The 12744-nt window shown below is 44.2% G+C and overlaps 1 protein-coding gene across 1 annotated transcript in view; it reads left to right on the forward strand.

Annotated features, from left to right (window-relative positions):
- The window catches only part of FHDC1 (FH2 domain containing 1), a 97692-nt gene that overhangs the window by 23055 nt on the left and 61893 nt on the right, over positions 1-12744 (forward strand). The gene's annotated exons all lie outside the window — the stretch shown is intronic.

A 12744-nucleotide genomic window follows, 5' to 3' on the forward strand; every position in this document is an offset into this window, starting at 1 on the left:
GGATCCCTGCATTTTGTGATGTGTGTTGCTTTTTTGTACATTTTCAATGTACATTGTAGACCAATGTCCTATGATTCAAATAATTAGAACTGATGCAGGAATCCATTATAATCTAGAAAGAAAATATGATTATAATAGATCCTTACACGCAAGTCAGAAGTTATTGTGGGTCCTGGGTCAACCACTTTAATGGGGCCCCGTAGGTTGAACATTTTCTAAGTTAAACAAAAAAAAACATCTTGCAGGTTAAGAGAAAACAACGCGAAGCCAGCTTTTGACGATATCTCTGTTAGATGCCTCCTCAAAAAAAAACAGTGGAGGCTATAAATAAATGTTGCTGAACAAGTGCAGGGCCTTGAAAGGCGTGGGCTTGGATAATGACCCTCTGCTTACACCTTCTAGGGCCCTAGATCCTTGTCCTTTGTGGAGAGTTTTTATTTAAGTGAACAAAACCTTGCAACGGGTTTCCGAACTGGAATTTGGTAATATGAGTCTTTCTCTGGGATTGGAATGAGTATCTGGAGAAAGGAAATTGAACTTGATAGAGGGGGTGGAGGTAGTTACGTTTTTGTCCTGGACGGTATTGGTTTGCTTGGTATTTATATTTATATACATCTAATGCTATATTAAACCAGTGCTGCTTGGTGGACTTTGTTTTTAAGCTCCTTCGTACAGACACCAGTTAGCTGTTTAACATTAGTTGGCTTTCTTGGCACTCTATTTTGTTTGCTTCTTATTCCATGACGTCCCTTCCGCTGCTTGAGTTTATCCCTCACCTGAAATTAATTTGTATCCTTCCACTGCTCACTTTTAGGAAACTATTTTTTTTTCTTTAACACATGGTTTTATTTCGCTCTCCCTCGTGTGCTGCCCCCCAATTGCCTCTACTTTCTTTGTTGTTCCAACTTTCCACCACCCCAGCGCGCTATTTGCTTCCCACACCATGCCTTTTTATTTTTATTTCCTTGCCACACCTCAAGCTCTTCCCTTGTTCTCCTTCCGACTCCCTGTTGCTCCCCTCACGTTTACTTCACCCCTACCGGTTCCCCTAACCACCCATTACTCCCAAACCTCTCCAACCACAATCTTTAAATAAGAGACCAGCAACTTCCATTTATTTCCAGGCCACTTTGTTTTAAACATGCTTTTTCATCTGTTCAAATTTGTTTTTACTGCGTCAAGCGCGGTGCCAGCCATCTTGGGATTATAAATGCATTAAAAAAATTACAATTGGCTGCTGTGCCATGCCAAATGAACATGCACAAGCATGCTGGGCTGCCATAGCGTCATACTAGAGTATTCACGTGAGCACAACCTATGCTCTTCCTTTTTGTTTTTTTATCTACAGCTTTACAGCATCAGCAAATCACTTTGCCTTAAAAAGGAGAGAATTGATTTTTTCCAATGCTTGTTCCTTCAGGCACTGGGTTAACCAACTAAACCTACTCATCTCACTCTGCAAACCGATGCAATTACATGTTCGAATTGTAATGGATACATGATGGAAGTGAGTCGGGCACACCGGCATGCTTGTGTCTGGACTGGCTTCCTTTTTGGTCAATACATGTAGGCTCATGTTACTTTTGTGAGTTTTAAATCCTCATGAACCTCAGCTGAATGCAGAGTTCCGAAGACACATTATGTTCACTTCTCCTGGCTTACTGTATTCCTTTGGAAACTTTTTGTGCATATGACCAACAAAAAAGCATTAAATGTGCAAGTGTTATTAGCATGGATTCAGCTTACCATTGAGATGTGTTCGCCCAACAGGAAATGTCAAAGGTCAAACGCCCACACTGCATCCTTCTTGGCATTCAGGTACTTCCTAATTCTGGGTTAATTGGTTTTAGAGGATCAAAGCAGGTATGTAAGAAATACTTTTGGTCCACTTGAAAGGCAAAATAATTGGTTTTCCTGCCTTAACATTGGGTGCTTAGCTTGGGAAACAGTATATCATTTCAGACGCAAGTATAATTGGTTCGTAAATTAAAATATTCTTTTGCCACACTCCCTAATCATTTGTCTTAGACTCTACAAATAGTTTGCAAAGCAGGCCTGTTTTTGTTTTTAAGGTTTTCTTTGCGGGTTTCCTCTCTCAGCAGTACTTCTCGCATTTGTGGCATTTGCTTCGGAAACCTCCAACACTATGTAGAAACTATTTCCACAGGCTAGTTGTACAAAAAAATACAACCCCCCATTTCATTGGAATGACTGCAAATACGATCCAAGATCCACATTTTTCTTTCCTTGGAGTTTGGATTTTTCATTGATCGCAGGTTCCCAAAATTACCAGCAATAAGAATTCAGATGTAGTTTGTGTTCTTATATATAACCTAATGAGAAGTTAGGCGACACACTTTCCTGAATGACTTCAAAGGAAGGTACAACACAAGATTAAAAAAATAAAAAAAGAAATGAAGCAGCAGCCTTGGTCTTGCGGCGACCGAATCATCTCCGTGAATGGATTCAGATCTGCCTTTGGAATTATTTGCATGACCCTTACTCCCTTTGAAGACTAACCAGTCACACAGACGTGATGTTTACGAATTGCTCATGTGGGTGACCATTATTTGAAGTCTACCTGAAACACTTCCTGAAGTACAACTGAAGGTATCCTTTTCTCTATATCCTTCCCTGGATCTGTGGTAGATAATGAATGTCCTGTATGGGCTGCAGTGATGCTACGGTGCTGGTCCGCAGCCAAAATGTTAATCCCATAGAGGAGATAATTAAGCTGTCCAATATAATCTTTGATATGATAAAGGTGTTGACAGAAACAACGCTTTAAAAGATGCACAAATCCAGGCCAACTGCGCCATTACTCACCAGAGGAGGATGCATGTAAACATATTTTACTCCGAAACGTACAAGCAGTAATGCAAAATTGTAATATAAAACAACATTTAATGTATCCTTACTGAGCTGAAGTAGTGTTGGGGTGTATGAATATGCACACCGCCTCAGAAGAAGGTGCACGTCTGTAACTGAGGTTAATCTGCATGGTTTAGAAATACTCGCTTGAGACTGTGAAAAGCATTAACTTGACAACTGGACAGTTGGGAACGTTTACAAAGCACTCACCGCTTTTTCGTGTAGTGTGTTTGTAGTAGTCCTTCATTGTAAAGCAGTGTGGTAGTTTAGGAATATGCACCAAAGAATACTGCTGATTTTATGGAAAGCGGGGATCTCGGCAACTGGACTATTCTATAGGCAGCATAAACTTCCTTTTAACTGAGATCTAAAAGTGTGCCAAAATAGGACTATACAAATGTGTCTAGATAAGTGTAAATTCTAGATTAGTCCCAAAATGGGAGTGTGTAATCTAGCACTGGCCAGTATGCCTGCAAGCATTTTTAGATTGAAACATTAGTCCTGATTCGTATTTCTCCATTGGCCCTCTTTAATCAAGCCACATCATACCAACAGCTCTTAAAAAATAATCTTTTGCTACTCCGGTACAGTGTGAGTTGGGTGCCACTCTACCCCTCTCGTGGCATTTCTTTGAGGTCTTCCAAGTTGAGATCGGTCGAACCAGAAGACCCTGGCCTCATGTGCAACAGGGCGCCCTATGCAAGGATTGCTGCGATTTCTTCTGCTTTGACTATCTTCCATTCATGTTTAAAACTGGGGGTCCCAAACAGTGTGAATGTCAGCCTGATTCTGGTGGGGGTCAGCTGCTTTTCTTATCGGTTTGAGTGTTGGCTGTGATTGCTGTGTCTACCAGGAGCACTGCAGGACACAAGGAAGAGGGGATTATTTACTGAATTTAAGATATCAGAAACGCGTGAAACCTGCGAGCATGCGGGTGACAAAGCTCTATTAATCCTGCCATGGTATAATCATGAATACTTCATAGGGTGTCATCTGTTCAGAGAAATCTTAAGGATTTTGGGGCCCGGGCTGAACATATTTTGGGGGCCCCAGTTTGGGACAGCGCTGAATTTATTTAAAATATGAGGTTTGGGGCAATGCACAGAAAACCTGTTTAATGTGTTGATAATTTTACAGACAATATTTTTTTCTGAATGCCGGAGTAAAAAAAAGGATAAACGTCTTTGCTTTTAACATAGGAGAACTCCTACACATGATCTATACAATGTTGACTCCGCGCAACCTCACACATTCATCCACAGTAGTTGGGCAAGAGATTTCTTATTTAAATATCACCTAATGTAACCTGAACACACAGGCTCCTTGTTCTTCATCAATTCTTTTATTGACCGTTTCTTAAAAACCTCTTACTGCCTATAGCCAACTTGTTTCTTCCTTACAGACTTCTTCAAGGCTTTGGTAAGTCTTTCGATTTCCAACAGCAAGAAAATTAATATATGATCACCCACATCCCATATTTTAGTGTCCAGACTCCCAGCTTCCGTATTACGATGAGGGACACTTCAGATTGTTTTTGTTCTTTATTAGGGACTACTGTCATCTAGGTCTTCAACTGTGAAACCTCATAGTGGCCCCCACATCAAATGGTTGCCCTTGTGTTATGATAGGGTCTGTGTATTTCTTCCAGTTTCAGTGTTACATCAGGCAGAGTCCTTCCTTTTTATTGAGCTAGGTAGCTCCCATCAAAACTCCAGCCTCCAGAGATTTCAAGTAAGCGAAAATGCTTTGAATTTATGATCTTATTTCAACTCTTTCATGTCCTCTTTGGTCAGGTCACGGACATTGCACAGATGCCTGGTCCAAATTCTAAAGTTAATCATCTATCATTCAGGGATAGTAATACAGCAGCAGCTCACTAATGTTAATGCACATAATCCGACATCCTCCTATTTCTCATATGTGATGTCTTGTTTATTATAAAATAAACTTTTTATGTATGCTGTATGAAATATAAACACAACATTTCTTGACAAAATGTCTGTAATAGACTCAATCGCATTAACGCGAAACACTATTTAAAACAACTTGTTTAAGAATTACTGAAGGTCATCAGGGCTTAACTCTACACAGAACACATCAGAGCTGACTGTATCAGGGGGGCCCCTTGAAAAGCTGGGGCCATGGTCCAGGGCCCACTTTTACCATGCCTTAAGAAATCTCTGTTCAGAAGGATAATTCTGAACAACTTTTTCTAGATAGAACATATTTTTGCCATGTCGAAGTTGGTAGCATTGCTTTTTTTGTTCATCACGTAAGATTCTTTTGTCTACAGTTGATATACACTGTGTACTTGCATCCTGTTTAAATTTTGTTTGTCCTCCATGGGCAGGTTTTCCCTTATAAACGACGGTCTGTACTCTAAAAAGCCAGAACTTGCGTTGTCCTTTTTAAATTCTTGTTTAATTCTCCTGGTTCCAGACCCTACTACAATTTCAGCGACCGAGCCAGAGTTTTAGATCCCATTTTATTGACTCCTTTTGCTCTCTGGATGGGGACTTAAGACTGGTACGTTTGCTTTTCTTCTTTCAGTGGTTCATGCAGAATTGTGTTCAACTCTTAGTACTGACATTTTGCCTGTTCTGCTATGGAAGCCCACACAGCTAAGATTCTGTGGTTTCTAGGTGGGGGCCTCTGTTGTCACTTGAACAAAGCAAGTGACGTTGCTCACCTGGTTTGTCCAACCACTCTGTCGCCCAGCTGCTGTCCCCCTTTATCTTGAGCCTCTTTACTTGGCAAAAGTGCTTCAGTAACAAGCCAGGACATCCCGGGAAATCAGATAAAATGGCTGCAAATATTGAATTTTGCAACAATGGGTGCCTGACAGTCTGCAGACCGAGACAAAGTGACACACACATTGTGGGCTTTTGACGTTTAAGTTATGTGCATTTTAATTTGTTCTCAGTTAGTGTGTTACCCAAAACAAAAATCGCATACATCCTCTTCCTCATTGCTTTGGTGTGTCAGACAAAAATCCAAATGACAGACATTTGGAAAGAAAGCAATAACCGGCATTCCCAAAGGGCTTTAGAGGGATTTGGTGGTTTAGTGACACATGGGTTTGTACAGTGCATATGTGTATAGTTTTCAACAACTCGAAGTTGCGGTCGGGATCCCTTGGCCCCAGATTTCTGGTCCTTGGGATCTCCATTGAAATGCCACACACATAAATACTGGTTACTTTAAAAACCATGGACATTTTTTACCATAGCTAAATGTTAGATGACTTGGTGGACCGAGCACTTGTCGTAGAGTTGTGTACTTTTTAGGCCATGGGAGCGTTTATTCTTCTGAGCATTCAAATGAAATAACCTTGATGGAGGTTTAGCCGCTACCATTGAAGCACCTAGAGACCATTCCAACCACTCTGTCGCCCAGCTGCTGTCCCCCTTTATCTTGAGCCTCTTTACTTGGCAAAAGTGCTTCAGTAACCAGCCAGGACATCCCGGGAAATCAGATAAAATGGCTGCAAATATTGAATTTTGCAACAATGGGTGCCTGACAGTCTGCAGACCGAGACAAAGTGACACACACATTGTGGGCTTTTGACGTTTAAGTTATGCGCATTTTAATTTGTTCTCAGTTAGTGTGTTACCCAAAACAAAAATCGCATACATCCTCTTCCTCATTGCTTTGGTGTGTCAGACAAAAATCCAAATGACAGACATTTGGAAAGAAAGCAATAACCGGCATTCCCAAAGGGCTTTAGAGGGATTTGGTGGTTTAGTGACACATGGGTTTGTACAGTGCATATGTGTATAGTTTTCAACAACTCGAAGTTGCGGTTGGGATCCCTTGGCCCCAGATTTCTGGTCCTTGGGATCTCCATTGAAATGCCACACACATAAATACTGGTTACTTTAAAAACCATGGACATTTTTTACCATAGCTAAATGTTAGATGACTTGGTGGACCGAGCACTTGTCGTAGAGTTGTGTACTTTTTAGGCCATGGGAGCGTTTATTCTTCTGAGCATTCAAATGAAATAACCTTGATGGAGGTTAAGCCGCTACCATTGAAGCACCTAGAGACCATTCATTGTTTGTGGTGGACTATGAATGGCTAAATGATAATGGCTATTACTTTTAACCTTTTATTGATCAATCAGTCCAGTAGGTGTCTAGTAAAGAGCAACTACTCACCTGTAAGGGTCTCAAAGTGCTGGAGGGGGAGGGGGTGCTTGGCTGCTGATCCGTCAAAGGCACCATGATTCAGTAGAAGAGCCAGGTCTTGAGGTCCTTACTGAATTGATTCAGTGACAGTGATTGCCTGAGGTGGAGAGGCAGGGTGTTTAGTTCTTTACTACAAGCAAGGAGAAGGGTCTTCCTCCGGCTGTGGTCTTGCAGATACATGAGACGGTGGCCAGGGCCAGTTGGGTGGAGGGGAGGTCTCTGGTGGGTGCTTGGAATGTGAGGTGTTGGTTGAGATATGCAGGTCCCGCATCATGTAGGGCTTTGTAGGCATGTGTGAGGAGCTTGAAGGTGATTCTTATGTTTGGGAGCCAGTGGAGGTCTCAGGTGGCTGGTGATGTGGCTGCGGCAGGGGTTGTTGAAAAGGAGTCTGGTGGAGTCTTTCTGTAGTTTCATGAGGAGTTTGTGTGATTCCGGCGTTGAGTGCATTACCGCAGTCGAGTCTGCTGCTGATGAGTGCTTGGGTGACTATCTTTCTGGACTCGGTCGGGGACCCACTTGAAGATCTTTCAGAGCAAACGTAGCATGGGGAAGCAGAATGATGAGACCGCGTTGATCTGGCAGTTCATTGTGAGCAAGGGGTCTAGGATGATGCAGAGGTTTTGTGTCGGAGGGGGTTCAAGAGCTGCGGACCACCAGCAGGCATCCCAGATAAGGGGGTGGAGAATTCTGAGTTAAGCTTAACACATCTGTCCTTCTTCCAGTGGCTGACAGCATTCATCTTTTATGGAAAGGTCGCTTGTAAATTATGAGAAAATGGACTCCAAAAAAAAGAATAGACCAACTATTCATGACCATATTGGGTATAAGAAATAGATACAAATTCTGTAGTGGTGGCCATCGAAATGGCAAATGTTTTTTTTTAAATCTAGTTTCCAATGTTGCCTGTTCCCAAGGACAGCATTCCACAATAGGACACAACTTGTAATGTATTGTTATTCTTTCGACCGGTTATGCCCATTTCTTTTTTACTTTCATGACTTGCTCTGCCTTATCTTAACTGTGTGATTTGCATGGGTCCTATGTGCTTTTGTTTTTTGTTTTAATATACCTTGAAATCGAAGTACAGGGGCGAATTTGAAAGAAGGGTAAATCAATCGGAAATGGCACCTTTTTAATTTTGTTATAAGGTCATCTCTGGCCCTCTGCGCGTTTACACCTCTGACATGAGGGGTAGCTCCCAGAGGCCCAGTGGTGACCTAATCTTGCGCATGCACTCGTGCCAGCTTGGGTGCAAGGGGACGGAGGACCCCGTTAGTCCTTTGGACTGATGACGTGTTGCAAACTGTCAGCCTGCGCGCGAGGCCATTCTGTGGCTCCGATAGCTTCCTGCTGCTGTGAGGAGATGAACCAGCACCTCCTGGGGAAAAGAACAAATCGGGTAACTAGACTGGAAGTGGCCTTTTAAATAGAGGCTTCTATCTTCAGACTAGTTGAGCCTATCAAGTAAAAATAGAAATCTGATTCACGCTGCAGTCCCCCGAACTGCAGCGTGCCATATGTTTCCTCCTCATTAACTCCTGGATTCCATGTTCCCATGGTGCCTCTGGGCGCTCGTGAACCAAAGGAGCGCAACGTATTTCAAGCTCATGCTGGCGGTGCGCAACTGTACGCGAAGACGGGTTTAGCAGAAAATCTGGACAAAACGCATAAGAAGGATTACAAAGTGGTTGAACTGGCAGCACAGTGTGCAAGACTGGAAGCACTGGCAAAACCAATATACTTAGGTTTTTTGCTAGGGGAGTTGTTGATAATATTTGTGCGACCTTGTGTATGTTGTCCTAGAAAGAAATTCCCATAATGAAGCAACAGTTTGGACCACAACAATATGGAAACAGAGAGTCTGGCCCCTTTGCCCAACTGACAGTGTCAGCAGAGTTAAGCAGTACCCTCAAAGAAGAGTGTTCTGAAAGGGCATCCTTAGACGAAGTCTGAAATGGAAGTGGTGAACCTATCAGGGGCACACAGCACATTATTGTAATTGCATATTGCATGCTTTGGACAAATGGTTAGAATTTTCAATGCAATTTTAAGAAAACCTATGTGCTCATGTTTCCACTTGGGAAACAGCAAAAAACAGTAAATCTGAAGAGCACTGTAAAGCAAAAGCATATGGGCGACTATTGTTGCAAACTACTATAGCTGTGCTTTCTTGTCCGGCTAAAGCAACCAACCAGCAGATAATCCCGGAGCAAAAAGAGCCAGTAAGTCAATTAAAATGGCAGCTCTGCAAAGTAAGTAATTCGAGGAACATATACTGGCCTCAATTATAGGGTGTGCATAATGATGCACTTTCAATAAAGGAGTACACGATGGCCAATCGCCAAATGTAAACGCAACATGAGACCATGGCTACTCGATGAAATGTGGTCTACATCCATGCAGTGGCAAACCATGAAAACACATTAAAGCCAATGGCTGAAGGTGGGGGGGGGGGGATTCAAAGGTCACTCTGTCACTGTACTCCTTCTTGTGCGATTTTGAAGGCTGGATTACATTAGGTAAGTTTGAAGGTTAACGTTGTCTGTAGCCACGTGGAAAGGTGACAAACTAAATCTGGCCCAGAATGTTTTCCAGTAACTAAAGGCCATATGAACAAATGTGTAGCTATTAAAAGCATGTTTGACATGTATAGGAAAACAATGCACATGCAAGCACCACACTGCATAACGAATGACTTCTGAATTGCATCTGCTCCTTGTCCAGAGTGCTTTAGTAAGCAGACTTGAAGCCCTGCAGAATGTGGCATCCAATCCCATTTAGGGTGTGAGGTTTGACCATCCCCTATACTTGCAATACAGTACATTTGCAAATTGCTCAGCAGCATCCAAAGAGGTGTTCCAGCGCTAGCTGTACATAAAAAAGCGAGAGGGTATGGTCAGCAAGTGAGGTGCCTTTATAAGCAAGAATCAAACAGCAAGGTTTTAGGGTTTTTCTGAAAATAGGTTCTAAAGCGCTACAGCGCAAGTGAAGGGGAAGAGCATTCCACAGCTTGGAGGCAAGGAAACCCAATGATCCAGCCTTGTGGATGTGAGGTAGCAGAAAAAGCTAGAGATTATTCAATCTCCAGGATCTGACTTGGAACCTCTTACAAGGTAGATAGGTCTTTTTTTGCGTAAAGGCCCTGAAAACAAAGATCAGCGCCTTAAATTGGATTCTTTTAGTGACCCGGAGCCAGAGGAGTAAGTGAAGATGTTTAGACACAGAGGCTTTTGGGGGAATATTTAGGATTAGGCACACAGCAGAGTTCTGCACGGTTTGAAGACTCTGTATTAGGTAGCCCTAAATACAAACTGTTCGCATAGACAAGTTTAGCTGTGATCAATGCATGGACAATCGTCCTACGAGAGTCCACTGTGATGAGGTGGAGCATCCTCCTAAGTGACTTCGATGTTGCAAAACATGAGGCAGAAATTGCCTTAATTTAGGGTTCAAATGAAAGGTTGGAGTCGAATTTTACTCCAAGGTTACTAGCACTGGGAGCACCCAGTTCTATCAGCCACCAGTTGCTAGAATCTGGAGAAATCTTGATGCCAAAAAAAGAGGATTTTCTTCCCCCAGAATTAAGCTTGGATTCATCTTTCATTCATCCATTTGACTACTGCCTTCAGGCACAGTTTAAATGCTGCACAGGCAAGTCCTCCTGTAAGACCAGGAGGAGCTGAATGTCCTCGGCATAGGATACCACTCGCATGGCCAATGCCTCCACGAGTTTCACAAGTGGTTCAAGGTGGATATTAAAAAGGGTGGGTCTAAGCTCAGATCCCTGAGGTATGCCACAAACCAGAGGTTTAAAGGAAGAGGAAGACTTCCTGTGGGCGATCCTCAATGAAAGACTTTAGCCACTGCAGGGCCTCATCTCTGCCGATTCCCTTGAGCCGGTCAAGTAAGATGTTGGGAAACTGTATTAAATACTAAAGATAGCTCAAGTAAAATTACCGTGAAAGGTGAATTTAAGTCCAGGTTTTCCTATATGAATCCCGAGACTCTGAACCATAAAAGCCTTCAAGAATCTTCCTTGAAATAGAGGAAGCCGCCAGTCCATGCCAGAAGAGTATTCAAATTCTCGCTCCAGCACCCTGCGCTCTGAAGTCCACCCACTAAAGATGAGGGATGCTGTGGAAAAAGTTGATCATACTACATTGGCCAAATTGAGCCTCCTCTCTGGAAATGACATTTGAAGTATTGCTTTCAGAAACCAAAGGAGTTTGTGCCTGCACAACAATTTCTATCTGGGCACATGCTTTTTTTCTAAGTAACAAAGATGTTTGTGTTCTGTGGAAGAATTCTAATTTGTGTTTGTTTGTTGTATTCTCTGACCTATTGGTGGTCGTTGCACGACATTGGAAGGAGAAAATGCTGACGAGGCCCTGCTAAGATTCAACCCTGTGACCAAGGGTTGAAGCTATTAGCCAAAGAGCTCCTGGGGTGTGATAGAACCCATTTTAAGAGTTTAAAGTAAGCCTGGGCGTAGTTCGCGTAGCCGCACTCCGCGAGCTACGCGAAGATGCACTTGCACTCCGCGAACTACGCATAACTCCGCGAACATGCGTAGTAGCTTGCTTGACCCGTTCGCGAGCCGTTTTTGTCTTCTGGAGCGCCGTGGAACTCTGGAACCTGCTCGACACCACATCTCCAGACGTCGCCTTCCTCACGGAAACATGGATGAACGCCTCCTCAGCACCCGACATCGCCGTCGCCATCCCGGACGGATACAAGATCACCCGGAGAGACCGCTTCAACCAGACAGGAGAAGGCATCGCCATCGTCCACAAGAACACCATCCGCATCACGACCAACTCAGACGACACCCTCACAGCCGCCGAACATCTTCACTTCCAGATACACACGGACCCCAAGACCACACTCAGAGGCACCCTCATCTACAGACCCCCAGGACCTCGCACACAATTCAGCGAAGACATCGCAGACTTCAGCCCGCACGCCCTCGCCTCCGCTGACTACATCCTCCTAGGGGACCTCAACTTCCACCTGGAGAACAACAACGACAACACCACCACCACCCTGCTGGACAACCTCGCCAACCTCGGACTCATGCAACTGGTGAACACCCCCACCCACTACGCCGCACACACGCTTGGCCCAGTCTTCTCCTCCAGCAAGTACATCTCCTTCAGCCACTCCACCGGACTCCACTGGAAAGACCACAGCTGCGTCCACTTCAGCTTCAGAAAGACCACGACTCACCACCACCCGCAACCGGTTCCCCGCAGGAACTGGAACAAGATCACCACCGACCAGCTCACCACTTCACTGAGCCAGAACCCTCCTGCCAGCTCAACGGACCCCAACCAAGCAGCCAACAACCTCACACAGTGGATCACCATTTGCGCTCGCCCAACCAGCCTCGACCACTCGCAGTCCGGCTTCCGCGCCAATCACAGCACCGAAACCGCCCTCATTGCAGCCACTGACGACATCCGAGCCCTGCTCGACAACTGGGAAACAGCGGCCCTCATCCTCCTGGACCTCTCTGCAGCATTCGATACGGTCTGCCAACGCACCCTAGTGCAGCGCCTCAGCAACATCGGAATCCAAGAGAAGGCACTGGAGTGGATCATCACGTTCCTCACCGGAAGAACCCAGAGAGTCCGCCTCCCCCCGTACAGATCCAAGGCCACCGAAGTCATATGCGGCGCACCAC

This window comes from Lissotriton vulgaris, chromosome 3_1 (genome assembly GCF_964263255.1).
Source record: "Lissotriton vulgaris chromosome 3_1, aLisVul1.2, whole genome shotgun sequence".
NCBI lineage: Eukaryota > Metazoa > Chordata > Amphibia > Caudata > Salamandridae > Lissotriton > Lissotriton vulgaris.